General features: G+C 35.0%; 1 protein-coding gene and 1 pseudogene across 15 annotated transcripts in view; both read right to left on the bottom strand.

Moving 5' to 3' along the window:
- The window catches only part of ERC1 (ELKS/RAB6-interacting/CAST family member 1), a 467,374-nt gene that overhangs the window by 398,497 nt on the left and 54,584 nt on the right, over window positions 1-14,293 (bottom strand). The gene's annotated exons all lie outside the window — the stretch shown is intronic.
- On the bottom strand, window positions 6,439-9,654 carry LOC107503452 (annotated as a pseudogene).

Genomic DNA, 14,293 nt, shown 5'->3' on the forward strand with positions numbered 1-14,293 from the left:
ATAAGATCATATCAACAGATGCAGAAAAGGCATTTAACAAAATCCAACATCCATTTATTATTAAAAACTCTTATCAAAATGGGAATAGAGAAAATATACCTCAACATACTAAAGGTCACATATGACAAACACACAGCTAACATTCAACAGTGAAAAAGCTAAAAGGATTTTCCTTAAAATCAGGAACAAGAAAGGATGTTCACTTTTACCACTTTTATTCAGCATAGTATTGAAAGCCCTCACCAAAGCAATCAGATAAGAAAAAGAAATAAAAGAATTCAAATTGAAAAATAAGTAAAACTGTCATTGTTTGCAGATGGCATGACAACATACAGAGAACCTAAAGATTCCATGAAAAAAACTATTAAAACTTATAAGTGAATTTGGTAAAGTAGCAGAATAAAAAACTAATATTCAGAAATCAGCTGCATTTTTATACACCAATAACAAATTATCAGAAAGAGAATTTTTTTTAAATTCCCATTTACAATTTCATCAAAAAAAATAAAATAAAATACTTAGGAAAAAACTTAACTAAGAAGGTAAAAAGACCTATACTTGAAAAATTATAAGACATTGAAAAAAGAAACTGAAGAAGATACAAATAAATGGAAACATATACCATGCTCATGTGTAAGAAGAATTAACATCATTAAAATGTCTATACTACCCAAAGAAATCTATAGATTTAATACAATCCCTATCAAAATACCAATGGCATTTCACAGAACTAGAACAAATAATCTTAAAATTTATATGTGGAAGAAGAAAGCTGGAGGTATCGACTACCTGATATAAAACTATTCTACAAGGCTACAGTAATCAAAATGGCAAGGTACTGCCATTAAAACAGATACACAGATCATTGGAACAGAATAGAGAGCCCAGAAATATATCCACACCTATATGGTCAATTAATCTATGACAAAGGGGGCAGGAATACACAATGGGGATGGAGATAGTCTATTCAATAAATGGTGTTGGAAAAACTGGAGAGATACATGCAAAAAAATGAAAAAATCTATACTATCTAAAAGAATAAAATCAAATGAATTAAAGATTAAAATGTAAAACCCAAAACTATAAAACTCCTATAAGAAAACATTGACAGTGAACTATCTGCCGTTGCTCTCAGTAATATTTTTTCTGATATATCTCCTCAAGGAAGGGAAACAAAACAAAAATTAAACAAATGCAACTACATCAAACTAAAAAGTTTTTGTACAGCAAAAGAAACCATCGACGAAACAAAAAGACATCCTACTGACTGGGAGAAGATATTTGCCAATGATACATCCGATAAGAGGTTACTATCCAAAATTTATAAAGAATTCATACAACTTAATACCAGAAAAACAAACAATCCAATTAAAAAATGGGCAGAAGACCTGAAGACTTTTCTCCAAAGAAAACATGCAGATGGCTAGTAGGCATACAAAAAGATGCTCAACTCCACTAATCAATAGAGAAATGTAAATTAAAACCACAATGAGGTATCACCTCACGCCTGTCAAAATACCTATCATCAATAAATCAAAAAACAAGTCTTAATGAGGATGGGAGAAAAGGGAACCATCGTACACTGTTGGTGGAATTGCAAATAGGTACAGCCACTATGAAAAACCATATGGAGGTTCGTCAAAAAAAACCCCAAAAAACAGAGCTACCTTTTGACCCAGCAATTCCAATTCTGGGTATTGATCCAAAGAAAAACAAAACACTAGTTTGCAAATATCATGTAGCGCTATTTACAATAGCCAAGATATGGAAGCAATCAAAGTGCCCATCAACAGATGATTGGATAAAGAAGTTATGGTACATATATAAAATGGCATATTACTCAGCCATAAAATTAATAAAATTTTAATATTTGCAACAACATGAGTGGACCTAGAGGGTATTGTGCTGAGTGAAATAAGTCAGACAGATAAATACCATAGAAAGATAAATACCATAGATTTCACTTATACATGAAATTTGAAGAACAAAATAAATAAAATAGAAATAGACTCACAGATAGAGAACAAACTGATGTTTGCCAGATGAGAGGGGAGTTGGAGAGGCTGGGTGACAAAGGTGAAGGGATTAAGAAGTACAATTGGTAGTTAGAAAATAGTCACGGGGATGTAAACTACAGCATAGAGAATATAGTCATAATATTGTAATAACCATGTATGGTGCAGGTGTGTACCAGATTTATTGGAGAAATCACTTCATAAATTATATAAATGTCTAACCACTAGCCTATCCACCTGGAACTAATATAACATCATATTGAATGTCAACTGTAATTGAAAAATTAAAAAATGAAAATGAAAAAAATTTTTTAAAAAAGGAAGTGCCACAAACCAGAAGGAAACAGACCAGTCACGCATCGCAGTGTTAAGAAAGCTTTCCAATTATTAAAAAATAAATGTTCTCTTCACACAAAATTACAAAATAAATTCCAAGAAGATCAAAGAAGTATAAAATTCAAATTAGAAAATAAAAAGAAAATAAACATATTTAATAATATTCAGATAGAGAAGGGCTTTCTAAACAAAAAAAGGAAATTACAAAGAAGTGTAGTACATTTTACTGCTTAGACATTTAGAACTGTTTACATCAAAAAAAAAAAAAAAGCTAAAGAGCAAATGACAAACACTAAAAATTATTTACAACAAATGTAACAGGAAAAACTTTACCCTCACTACATAAATAGCCCATAGAAGTCAATGAAATACTGAGGACTTCCTATCCGCAAGAAAAATTAACAAATAGGAATATACAATTCATAGATAATGTACAAATGGAGAATAAACACATGAAAATATAAAAAAATAATGCAAATTAAAACCGAATAATATTTTTAACCTTTATAAAACAGGCAAAATATTTTTTTTCAGGCAAAAGATTTTTAAACATCATATTAACAAGTAAGGTGAGACAGACATTCTTATACACTGCTGGTGATCACCTAAAGTGGTCCCCTCTTTCTGGAAAACAATGTGCCAATAGGCATATTCATCTCTTTTATTTTATAAACACAATTGTATCACCCGTAGGAAGCAGAGGCTACTCTTAGTAATGGCTTTTTTCCTGCAAACATGAGATAAATAATAATTTGTAGAATCATTTTTGTAACACTTTCTCATTACAAATTAACAAGTACGTTAAGCATTTTAAAAATGCATAAATTCATATGGAAAAAAACTCTCCTATAATTTCTTTGATCCTCCTTGACCCATAGATTCAATATTTTAGCAATCTATCATAGGAAAATAATCAGAAATGTGAAAATATATAACAAAGATGGCCAACATAGTATTACATATGACAAACACTTTGAAAATCCCTAAATATCTAACAAGAATGGTTAAAAGCATGACAGTATGATGTAGTTATTTAAAAGTTTCTGAAGAATATTTATTAACGGGAAATGCTCATCTCATACTAATTTTAAAATTAATTCTTACAAAGAGTGTGTGTGTACACACACACAAATAGACACCTAAGTATAATCCCAATTGGGTGTGTCTGTGACAAATGGAATTACAGGAGGTTTTTTCCCCTGTATACATTTATGTACTGTTAATGTTTTGCTGTATGTATTTATTAATTTTTAATGAGAAAATATGTTATCAAAATAACTATTGGTTTGCATCTGGCTCAAAGAACTCACCTTTTCACCATGCAATATATATGACTTGTTATTGAATTAGACACTTGAAACATTGGATTTTGTTAATCAATGTCACCATAATAAATTTTTTTAAAAAGTCTAGAAATTACCATATTATCTACCTTGTGTTTGAAGAGAGAAGCAAAATACAATGTCTGCTTCCTGAATGTGACACAACTGTGCTTTATGAGAGACTAAACATATATTCTTCAAGAATAAACAGATCAATAAATACTCTTAACAGTACTATTAAGATAATTAATATACCCTTCCATGTACTCCAATGTCAGTCTCTTAGGAGTAAAGTTAGTCTCCAGCCAAGAAACTTTGATTACAAATCCATGAACACTTAGTAGACTAATATTTACTACAGTTAGTACACCAAAACTAAGAAACTGGCTGACCGTTCAAGTATATACTAGAGACATTTAAAAGTTATTTAACAATAGTTTTCCTTGAGATTTGGCCCATATGTAAAAACAGCCTGCTATGAAAAATCCCTTCCTCATCCAGTATCATGAAGGTTCTAATCAAGTTCAAAGTTCATTTAAGTGCAAGTAACCTGAAATCAATATATAAAAGCTTCATTAGGCAACGCAAATGTAATCTTTAGACTCAAGAGAAACTCTCATTTAAGCAATACAGAGAAAACTAACAGAGCACTAGTAAGAGTTTATGCCTATCATTCAGAAACTCTGAAGTCACTGTTTGACACTTAGAAAGTCTATAATAGGATCTTTGAAATCAAAAGGCCACTCTGGCACGACCAGCTATGGCAATTACTCCAAAAAACATCAGCTAAAATGGAACACAGTGAAAGTAGCAAACTCCAAAGAATACATATACAGTTTTGCTATAAAGGATGTTCTTATATTATGAATTAGTTCATACATGATCATGGTAAATAGAGAACTAGCATTGCATTAAAGTTGTGTTGGTTCATAAGCAACTTTTCCTAAGCAAAGGAACAACAAGGGCAGTAATAGAATTACAGCCTTCAGAGGGAAAGGAAAATATCCCCATCTTGACTGCTGCATAAAAAGGAATCCTTCCAGCTCTACTTTAGGAAAATTAAAAATGCACACCTGCAGCATGGATCCTAGAAGAACATACCTCCTTCACTAAGCACCATCCTTCTGCAAGCACTCATGGCTCCCTGTTTAAGGTAGGTTACACTTCCCCTTGCACTAAGAGATCTATATCCATCTGCATTGTTTCAGCGCTGTGAGTAAGCACTTTTACTCAATTATTTTTATGAGTTTTCAGTATCTGCTAGAGCAGGCACCAGCCACAATGACTTGCCATCCTAGGGCTATCCAAGTTATCTCCTGAGGTACCATTTATTATCTCTGTGAACTGTTCTGGTTACAAGGTTGCATATATTTTGATTAGTCTCCTCCCAACTCTAACTTTGCTATAGTGAAATCTCATGATGTGTTCACAACACTTAGTAACTATCTGTCACTGTGCAAAGTTATCACACTATTGACGATTTCCCTTCATCTTTTTCACCCATCTCTTCACTCCTCTCCCCTCTGTCAACCATCAGCTTGTTCTTTTGTTAGAGTGTTTTTTTCTTTTGTTTGTTCATTTTGATTACTTTCTTAAATCCCATGATTTAAATAAAATCATGCATTTTCTTTCTTTGTCTGAATTATTTCACTTAGAATACCATCCATGTTGCTGCAAATGGCAAGATTTCACTCTTTTTATTGATGATTAATATTCTGTTGTATATATTCACTTCTTTATCATTTACCAAAAAAACTCTAGGTAGCTTCCATAATGTTGCAATGCACATATGGGTGCATATGTCTTTTCCAATTAGTGTTTTCATTTTCTTTGAATAAACACCATTAAGTAGAATCACTGGGTCATGTGGGTAGTTCTATTTTTAGTTTTTTGAGGAATCTCCATACTGTTTTCTATAGTAGCTGCACTAATTTACACTCCCACCAAGAGTGCACGAAGGATTCCTTTTCTCATTATTGACAAGTCTCATTATTTGTAGACTTTTTGATAACTGCCATTCTGACTGGTGTCAGGTGGTATCTCACTGTGGTTTTCATTTCAATTTCCCTGATAATCCATTATGTTGAACAACTTTTCTTATGTCTTATGGCCATATGTATGCTCTCTTTGGAGAAATGTCTCTTTATGTTTTCTGCCCTATTTTTTTTATCAGATTGTTTATTATTATCAGATTTTTTTGAGGGGGGGTCACTGAGTTATGAGAGCTCCATACATATTTTGGATATCAATCCCTTACTGGATATATCATTTACGAATATATTCTCTCATTCAATAGGCTGTCTTTTCATTTTGTTGATGGTTTCCTTCTCTGTACAGAAGCTTTTTAGTTTGATGAAGTCCCATTTGTTTATAACTTGCTTTTGTTTCCCTTGCTAGAGGGGATATAACCATAAGAGTGATGTCAAATGGTTTGCTATGTTTTCTTCTAGTTTTATAGTTTCAAGTCTTACATTTAAGTCTCTAATCCATTTTGAGTTTATTTTTTTATATGGTTTAAGAATGGTCTTTTATTTTTGCATTTATCTGTCCAGTTTTCCCAACATCAACTTGTTGAGATTCTCATTTCTCCATTGTATATTCTTGCCTCCTTTGTCATAGATTAATTGACCATATAAACAAAGGTTTATTTCTGGGCTCTCTATTCTGTTCCACTGGTCTATGTGTCTTTTTTTGTGCCAGTATCATATTGTTTTGATTATTATAGCTTTGTAGTATAGTTTGATAACAGGAAGTATAATATCTCCAATTTCATTATTTTTTCTCAAGACTGCTTTGGCTATTCAAGGTCTTTTGTGGTTCCATATAAGTTTTAGCATTATTTGTTCTAGTTCTGTGGAAAAGGCTAATGGTATATTAGCCTGATAGGGATTGCATTCAATCTATAGATTGCTTTGTGTACTATGGTCATTTTAACAATATTAATCCTTCCAATCTATGAGTGTAGTATATGCTTCCACTTAACTGTGGCCTCTTCAAATCCTTATAGTTTTCAGAGTACAGGTCTTTTACCTCCTTAGTTACATTTATTCCTAGGTATTTTATTCTTTTTCATTAAATTGTAAATGGGATTATTTTATTAATTTTTTACTTATCATTATTATTATTTATGCCTACAGCACCTGGTCTTGCTAGGTGTCCTTCTGTGCTCTTCCAATTCCCCTTCACTCCGTGCACTGCCAGAAGGACCCCAATTACCTGAATCCTTCCCAGTCATTTTCTTGGGTGATTTGTGTTTTGATTGCAATCTTTGTCTAGTTTTATCTATTCCACTTTCCTGGTCTTTTTTTTTTTTTTTTAATCCTTCTCTCACTCAGCAACTTACTCTAGAAAATCAGAGTTATGTCTCCTCTTCTTGCTTTTATTTTTTATTTTTTGACTTCTCATAACTTCTCTGAGACAGCACTAGAAGAGTGTTCTGATGCAGAATTAAACTATGATCAGATGGCTGTCGTCAGCATCTGAATCTGACCCCAACAGAGAGTGGAAATGCTTCCTATGATGTTTTTAGACTTTTTAGAACATTTCCTGTTCTTTGAATGATGATGTTGATATTCATGCTCAAACATGTGCAAAAAATCTTTAGATATTCATTTTCCTTCATACTCTAGAGCTATATCCTCAAACGCTGGCTCCTACAAATCTCTCCCAGATATCTTCCTGGTCACTATCAATTCCATTGGAGTAGCTTGTTTCAACATACTCTTAAATGCAGATTCTTTTCATTTCATCTTCTGAGCTTCCTCTTTCTCTCTTTTATATTCACAGGCTTCTGCCTTTTCTAGTAAACTATTAAAAGCCAACTTAATATTTCCAGCATCTAACATGTTTGTTCTTTTAGTTGAATTGATTATTGCCAGTCTTCAAAAGCAGTATTTACTTCAATTACAAATTTTTTATCCTTTAGAATGTCTTTTATTATTTTCTTCTTCTCATCATGATAACATGCTTTAAGATCCTTAACATAAAACTTGAAAAAGTCAAGTGCAGTTGAATCCGGCTGGCCAAGCATATTGGTGAATCTTATGTCAGAACTAATCATTGGATACAATTCCATCCAACATGACATAAAATGCAGTTGTCCACATTCATGCAGCTCATCTAAAAAATATCTGAAAAGATTGTTTTTACACTGTCATCTCCTTTCTCTCAGCAACCTCTTGTTTTTATTCTTCTTCCTTTTCTAAAGCCCAAATATAGTCTTCAAAGCAAATTAATGGGTCGTCTTTATCCATGTTCTGTAACTCTTCATCTTCTGCAAAAGTTGGATTATCCATCAGAAACTGCTGGGCTTCACACCAAGTAATAGAGTATGTTGCATTAGCTACGTTGACAAATATGTTTTTTAAGGCTTCCCAATTACTCTCTTGCAATGGCTTTGCTCACTCTTTCTTTTAATGAAAGAATAAAACATCTTCATAGATTTCGAGATAATTATGTTCCAGTATTGCATACCAGACTTCTATCTCTCCACACATTTGCTCTGCTTTCTTGTATTTAGTTGTGGATATCATTTTCTCATGATTTTCAAGAAAACACTGAAAGGATTCCTTAGCCTCTTTGTATTTCAATCTTGCTTCTTTTTCTTCTTTCTCTGTCTGGACTTTAATTTTTTAGCATTGAAGTCCTGTCTTTTTTTTTTTTTTAATCAAGTTTGCTAAAGCACTGTATCATGGATCATTATTGATCATTTTCATAGCTTGCTCCCATGAAGCATTAGATGGTACCCACTTTTCTTTCCATAATTCTTTAAACACTTGTCTTGCTTCCTCCTTTGTATTCCAAGTATATGGTATTTTTGCTAGTTGGCTTTCCTCTTCTTCTTTACTGATAGAAAAATCAGCTCCAGTTACCTACTTAGATGTTTCTTCTCCAGCATTTACAGGACACTTCGACACTTCCATCCTGAACAGCAGAGATACTAGTTAAGTTGTGCTTTTTCTTCTGTTGCAATTGTTCCTGTGTTTTCACTATCTGCAACAGTAGCAACAATATAAGTAACTTCAGGTGCAGGAATAACTGTAACAGTTCCACCAATAGTATTAAAAGCATAGATGAAAGCACTGGCATTGGCTGCATACAGCAACAGTGGCTGCTGCAAAAACGGCAGCTGCTGCTTCTGCAGCAGCCGTGGTGCTCACTGTGGTCAGAATTCTTTTGTAGGAACTGGAGCTGTTGATGCTGAAGCACACTTTTCTTGCTTGCTGCTTTCTTCAGCTTTGATCATTGCATGCGGGTTTGATTTTGTAATAAGACTTCCAGCAACAAAGGTATTCTGGTATCCTTCAAGATCCTCAAGTTCTTTAGGTGTGGCCCAGAGGGATTCTTTTGTTTGAGAATTATAATAGTAAGGCTTTCCAGAGTCAGATTTGAACTCCTTCCAGGGGCATTTAGATGAAAGTTGTTCAGCAGGTGTTTTAAGATCACTTGGTTTCTCCCAAGTAGACTGTTTTGTTTCAGTATTGTAGTAATAAGTACTTATATTGGGTGGTTTATGGTCAGTCCAGTTGATTTTGAGCCAGATGATGTACTTTCTGCTACATATGTATTCCTTTCTCCTGGCAGTAAGGCAGGCAGATTGCAGGGAAGCGTGAGGTATTATTATGTGTCCATCATTCCAGGCATCTATCCCATTGGTGACCTTCCCATTGAGGGCATCATTTGTGGCATCATTCCATCAGTTACAGAAGACATTTTTACTTTCTGACCCTTAAGGTGCACTCTGACTGGGGCATAATGCATGCCAGGATGCGCTATCATGAGGCCTCCACATTCAGCTCCTGTCCCCAGCCTCAGTGCCTGGCTCAGAATGCTTGACCAGTGGCCACTGCTGCAGCTAGAGAACACGCACCAGGGCCTGGGTTCATTCTTCTTTTCTTGTTGAGTCTGAGTAGAGGTTTGTCAATTTTACTTATCCTTTCAACAAATTTTATTTATCCTGGTGCCATTAATCTTTTTTTTTTTTTTTTTTTTTTTTTTTAGTTTTTACTTCATGTATTTGCACTCTGATCTTTATTATTTCCTCCCTTCTACTTATTTTAGATTTTGTTTGTTCTTCTTCTAGTTCCTTTAGATAGAAAGTCAGATTACTTGAGAATTTTCCTGTTTCTTGACATAGGCCTGTACAGCTATGAACTTACTCCCTTAGACTGCTTTTGCTACATCCCATAAATTTTGGAAAGTTGTATTTCATTTATCCCAAGGTAGTTTTTGATTTCCTGTTTGATTTCCTCTTTGATCCAGAGGTTATTTAGTTCACATTTTTTAAAAACCCTGTATCTGTGTTTTTTCCATTTTCTTCCAGTTGTTGATTTCTAGTTTCATGCTACTGTGGTCGTAAAAAATGCTTCATATAATTTCAATCTTCTTGAATTTATTGAGGCTTATTTTGTGGCCTAATATGTGGTCTATCATAAAAAAATGTTCCACAGGTACTTGAGAAAAATGTATATTCTGCGGTTTGGGGATGAAATGTTCTATTAATATCTGTTAAGTCAATTTGGTCTAATGTGATATTTAAGGCCTTTTTTTTTTAATTTTCTATCTGGACAATCTATCTATTGAGGTAAGTGAAATATCAAAATCCCCAACTATTATTATATTTTTCCATAATTATTTGTTTTATATACATAGGTTCTCCTGTGTTAAGTAGATATTTATAATTGTAATATCCTCTTCTTGAATTGACCCCTTTATTTTGCAATATCCTTGTCTCTTTTTACATTTGTTTTGAAGTCTATTTTGTCTGATATGAGTATTGCTATCCCAGCTGTCTTTTCATTTTTACTTGCATGCAATATATTTTTCCACTCCTTCACTTTCAAACTATGTGTGTCTTTAAATCTAAAGTGAGTTTCTTGTAGGCAGCATATAGATGGGTCTTTTTTTTTTATCCATTCAGCCACCCTATGTCTTTTCACTAGAGCATTTAGTCCATTTAAAGTACTTATTGATAGGTATGTACTTAAGACCATTTGTTCATTGTTTTTTGTTTTTTTTCCTTATCCTCTATTCCTTTCTTCTTTCTCTTGATCTCTTCTAGATTTGCTGGTTTTCTTAGTGTTTTGGTTGGGTTCCTTTCTACATTTTGAGTGTTTTTTGTAAGTTTTTGGCTTGTGGTTACAGTGGGGTTCATATAGACCTATCTCTATTTACAGCAGTCTATTTTAAGCTGATAGCATTTAAGTTCTAGTACATTCTAAAAGTACTACATTTTTACATGCCCCTCTATACTTTGTTTTGACACTGTGTTTTATATCTTTTATTTTTATGTATCCCCTACTTATTACAGGTATAGTTGACTTGACTATTTTGGGGTTTTTTTAACCTTCATATTAGCTTTTTATGTGGTTGAGTGATCGTGTTTATTATGTTTGCCTTCACTGGTGAGACTTTTTTCTTTCCTGTATTTTCTTATTTCTGATTATGGCCTTTTCTTTTTTATATAAAAAAGAGATCATTTAACATTTCTTATAAAGCCAGATTAGTGGTGGTGAATTCCTTTAGTTTTTGCTTGTCTGGGAAACTCTTTATCTCTACTTCTACTGTGAAGGCTAACCTTGATGGATATAGTATTCTAGGCTATAATTTCTTTCCTTCCAGTACTTGAAATATTTCCTACCATTCCCTTCTGGCCTGCAAAGGTGCTGTTGAGAAATCAGCTGATTGCCTAATGGGTTTCCCTTGTATGTGACTTCTTGTTTCCTTTTTACTGACTTCAAGAGTGTCTCTTTAACTTTTGCCATTTTAATTACAATATTCCTTGGTGTGGGCCTCTCTGGTTTCATCTCGTTTGGGAACTCTCTGTGCTTCCTGGACCTAAATGTCTTTTTCCTGTCTCAGATTAGAAAAGTTATAAGCCATTATTTCTTCAAATATACTTTCTTCCCCTTTCTCTCAATGTTCTCCTTCTAGAATCCCTATCATGTGAATGTTAGAGTGCTTGATGTTGTGCCAGAGTTCCTTTATACTATATTCATCTTAAAATATTTTTTTCATTTTGCTGTTCTGATTTGGTGATTTCCACTATTGTGTTTTCCAGGTTGCTAAGCTATTCTTCTGTATTATCTAATCTGTTTCAATTTCTTCTGATGTGATTTTCATTTCAGTTATTGTATTCACCTGATTAGTTCTTCAGTATGTTTTTATATTTTCTAACTTTGTTGAAATGCTTTCTGAGTTCCTTCTGTTTGTTGAATTCTTTGAATTCTTTATCAAGCAAATTACTTATCTCCATTTGATTAGAGTTTTTATCCAGGGTTTTTTCATGTTCCTTCATTTGAGCCATATTCTTCTGTCTCCCACTTTGTTTGACTTTCTGTGTTTGTTCCTATGGGTATGATGAAATAGATCTCTCTCCCAATCCTGAATATGTGGCTCCATGTAGACTGTATGCTGGAAGGTTTTGGCAGGTCGGTGATCGTCAGGGCTAAGCATATGTGGTACCTGGTGCACCACGCAACAAGAAGGAGTGAGTTCCAGACAGGGCAACCTGGTACACACATACTTGGCAGCTCCCTATTATTCTGACTGTTCATGGCCAGAACAGAGTTGGTGCAGGGCAGCCTCATCTGTGCACTCTTTCTTGCCTTTCTGATCCAGGAAGGGCTGCCCAGTGTGCACAAAGAGCACCACGTTGCTTTAATTGTCTGTTGCCTGAGCCAGTTGTGCGCCAGACTGTCCTGATCATTGCTGTGCACTAGCAGTTTTGTACTTTCTTCATACAGGGCAGCCCTTGTGCATACATCACAGCTTTGCCAGTCCCACCCTTTCTCTGGGCAAGACAGCCCCACATGCCACATAGCACCAACTCACTATCTCATTTTCTCTGGACAAGTCAGCCCTGCATGTGGGTATTGCAGTGCTTTGCTAGTTCCACACTCTCTCTTGGCAGATAAGCCCCATACACACACACACATCCCAGTAGCTGTGTGCAGATGCATCCCGCCATACCCACCGGGTCAATCTCCAGGGGAAGGGGCCATGAGTACCTGTGCCATGGCTTCCTCTTGTTCCTGTTGGAGCTAGCTCCAGAACGGGTGGCTGGGAAAGTGCTACAGCAGCCTTGCAGATCAGCCAGAGAACTGGGACAGAGCACCCACCTGATATCCAAGTACAAGTGAAAACAATGGTACTTGCCGGTTCCTCCAGCACTGGAGTGTTCCTTCAATTCCCGGAGAACTCTTGCGGTTCCCTAATCACCTCTATGAGGTCTTTCTCTCGTTTGTTGTGTAGAAGCTGTTCAATTGGCTCTTGGTTGCCTCTTAGGGGAAACTGCCCTAAATATAGGTGTACATTTGATGCGTTTTTGGGAGGGGACAAGCCCCACGTCCTCCTACGCTACCATCCTGAACTGAAATTTAACCAGTAAACAATACAGTGCCATTTAGCACATTCACAAGGTTGTGCAACCACCACTTTTATTGAGTTCCAAAATAGCTTCACTACTCCAAAGTAAAATTTCTTACCCATTAACCAGTTTCTCTCCACAGCCCCTGACAACCACCAACTAGTTTTCTATCTCTGTAGATTTACCTATTATAGATATTTCACACTGGTGGAAACATACAGTGTGACCTTTTGCATCTGGCTTCTTTGACTTAATGTTTTGGAGGTAACACTCACATCATAGTATGTCTAAATAATATTCTGTTTCATGTACATACCACATGAATGGTTATCCATTCATCTATTTAGGGACACGTGGACTATTTCCACCTTCTGGTTACTATGGATGGATCGGTTCTCACTTTTTTTGGGGGGGTGGGGTGAGGAGTATATATCTAAGAATAAAATTGCAGGGTCATATGGTAATTCCATATTTAACTTTTTAAGGAACTGCCAAACTGTTCTCCATAGTGGCTGAACCATTTTACATTCTCATTAGCCATGTACAAAGGTTCCAATTTCCCTACACCCTGGCCAACATTTGTTATTTCTTTTTTTTTTTTTTTTTTTAACTATTCTAGCCATCCTAACAGGTCTGAAGCAGTACCTCACTGTGGCTTTGATTTGCATTTCCTTAATGACTAATAATGTTGAGCACCTTCTCATGTAGCTGTGCTCATAGTCTTTTAAGTATTCCTCCTACGTGTGAAGAAATACCCTTGTTTTAAGTCCTGTTTCCCCAGTATAGGAGTGAAAACTCAAATTCCTCCATTCCCTTGTAGCTAGACCCAGCATGTGATCCAGACTCTAACGATAACACGTGTGCAAAAAAGATTGATATGGGATCAAATAACAAGAGAAAAGAGGCTCTATTTCCATTTGTACTGGGGCAGATAGTAACAGATGGATGATTCCAGCTCTGGGAGACAAGAACAGCAGTAGTTTCCCAGTGATCACAGGTCAATTCTTGGCTCATAAGAGACATCAAAGTATCAACTGAAGTATTTCCTCTAGGGTCCCGTGAGGCAATGGCAATAGCAGAGGTTTCCATATCAATATAGTGTAGAATATTGTAGAAGCTAAGACACACACATCATTCTCCAGCCCTACCAGCAATTCTGTGAGCTATAAAATATCCACCTGGTAACTTCCTTTTCTATTATATCATTATTCTAGAAGAAGCACTACATTTATTTTACCTGGCTCCCAACTGAA

This window comes from Rousettus aegyptiacus, unplaced genomic scaffold (assembly GCF_014176215.1).
Source record: "Rousettus aegyptiacus isolate mRouAeg1 unplaced genomic scaffold, mRouAeg1.p scaffold_m13_p_2, whole genome shotgun sequence".
In the NCBI taxonomy this organism is placed as follows: Eukaryota; Metazoa; Chordata; class Mammalia; order Chiroptera; family Pteropodidae; genus Rousettus; species Rousettus aegyptiacus.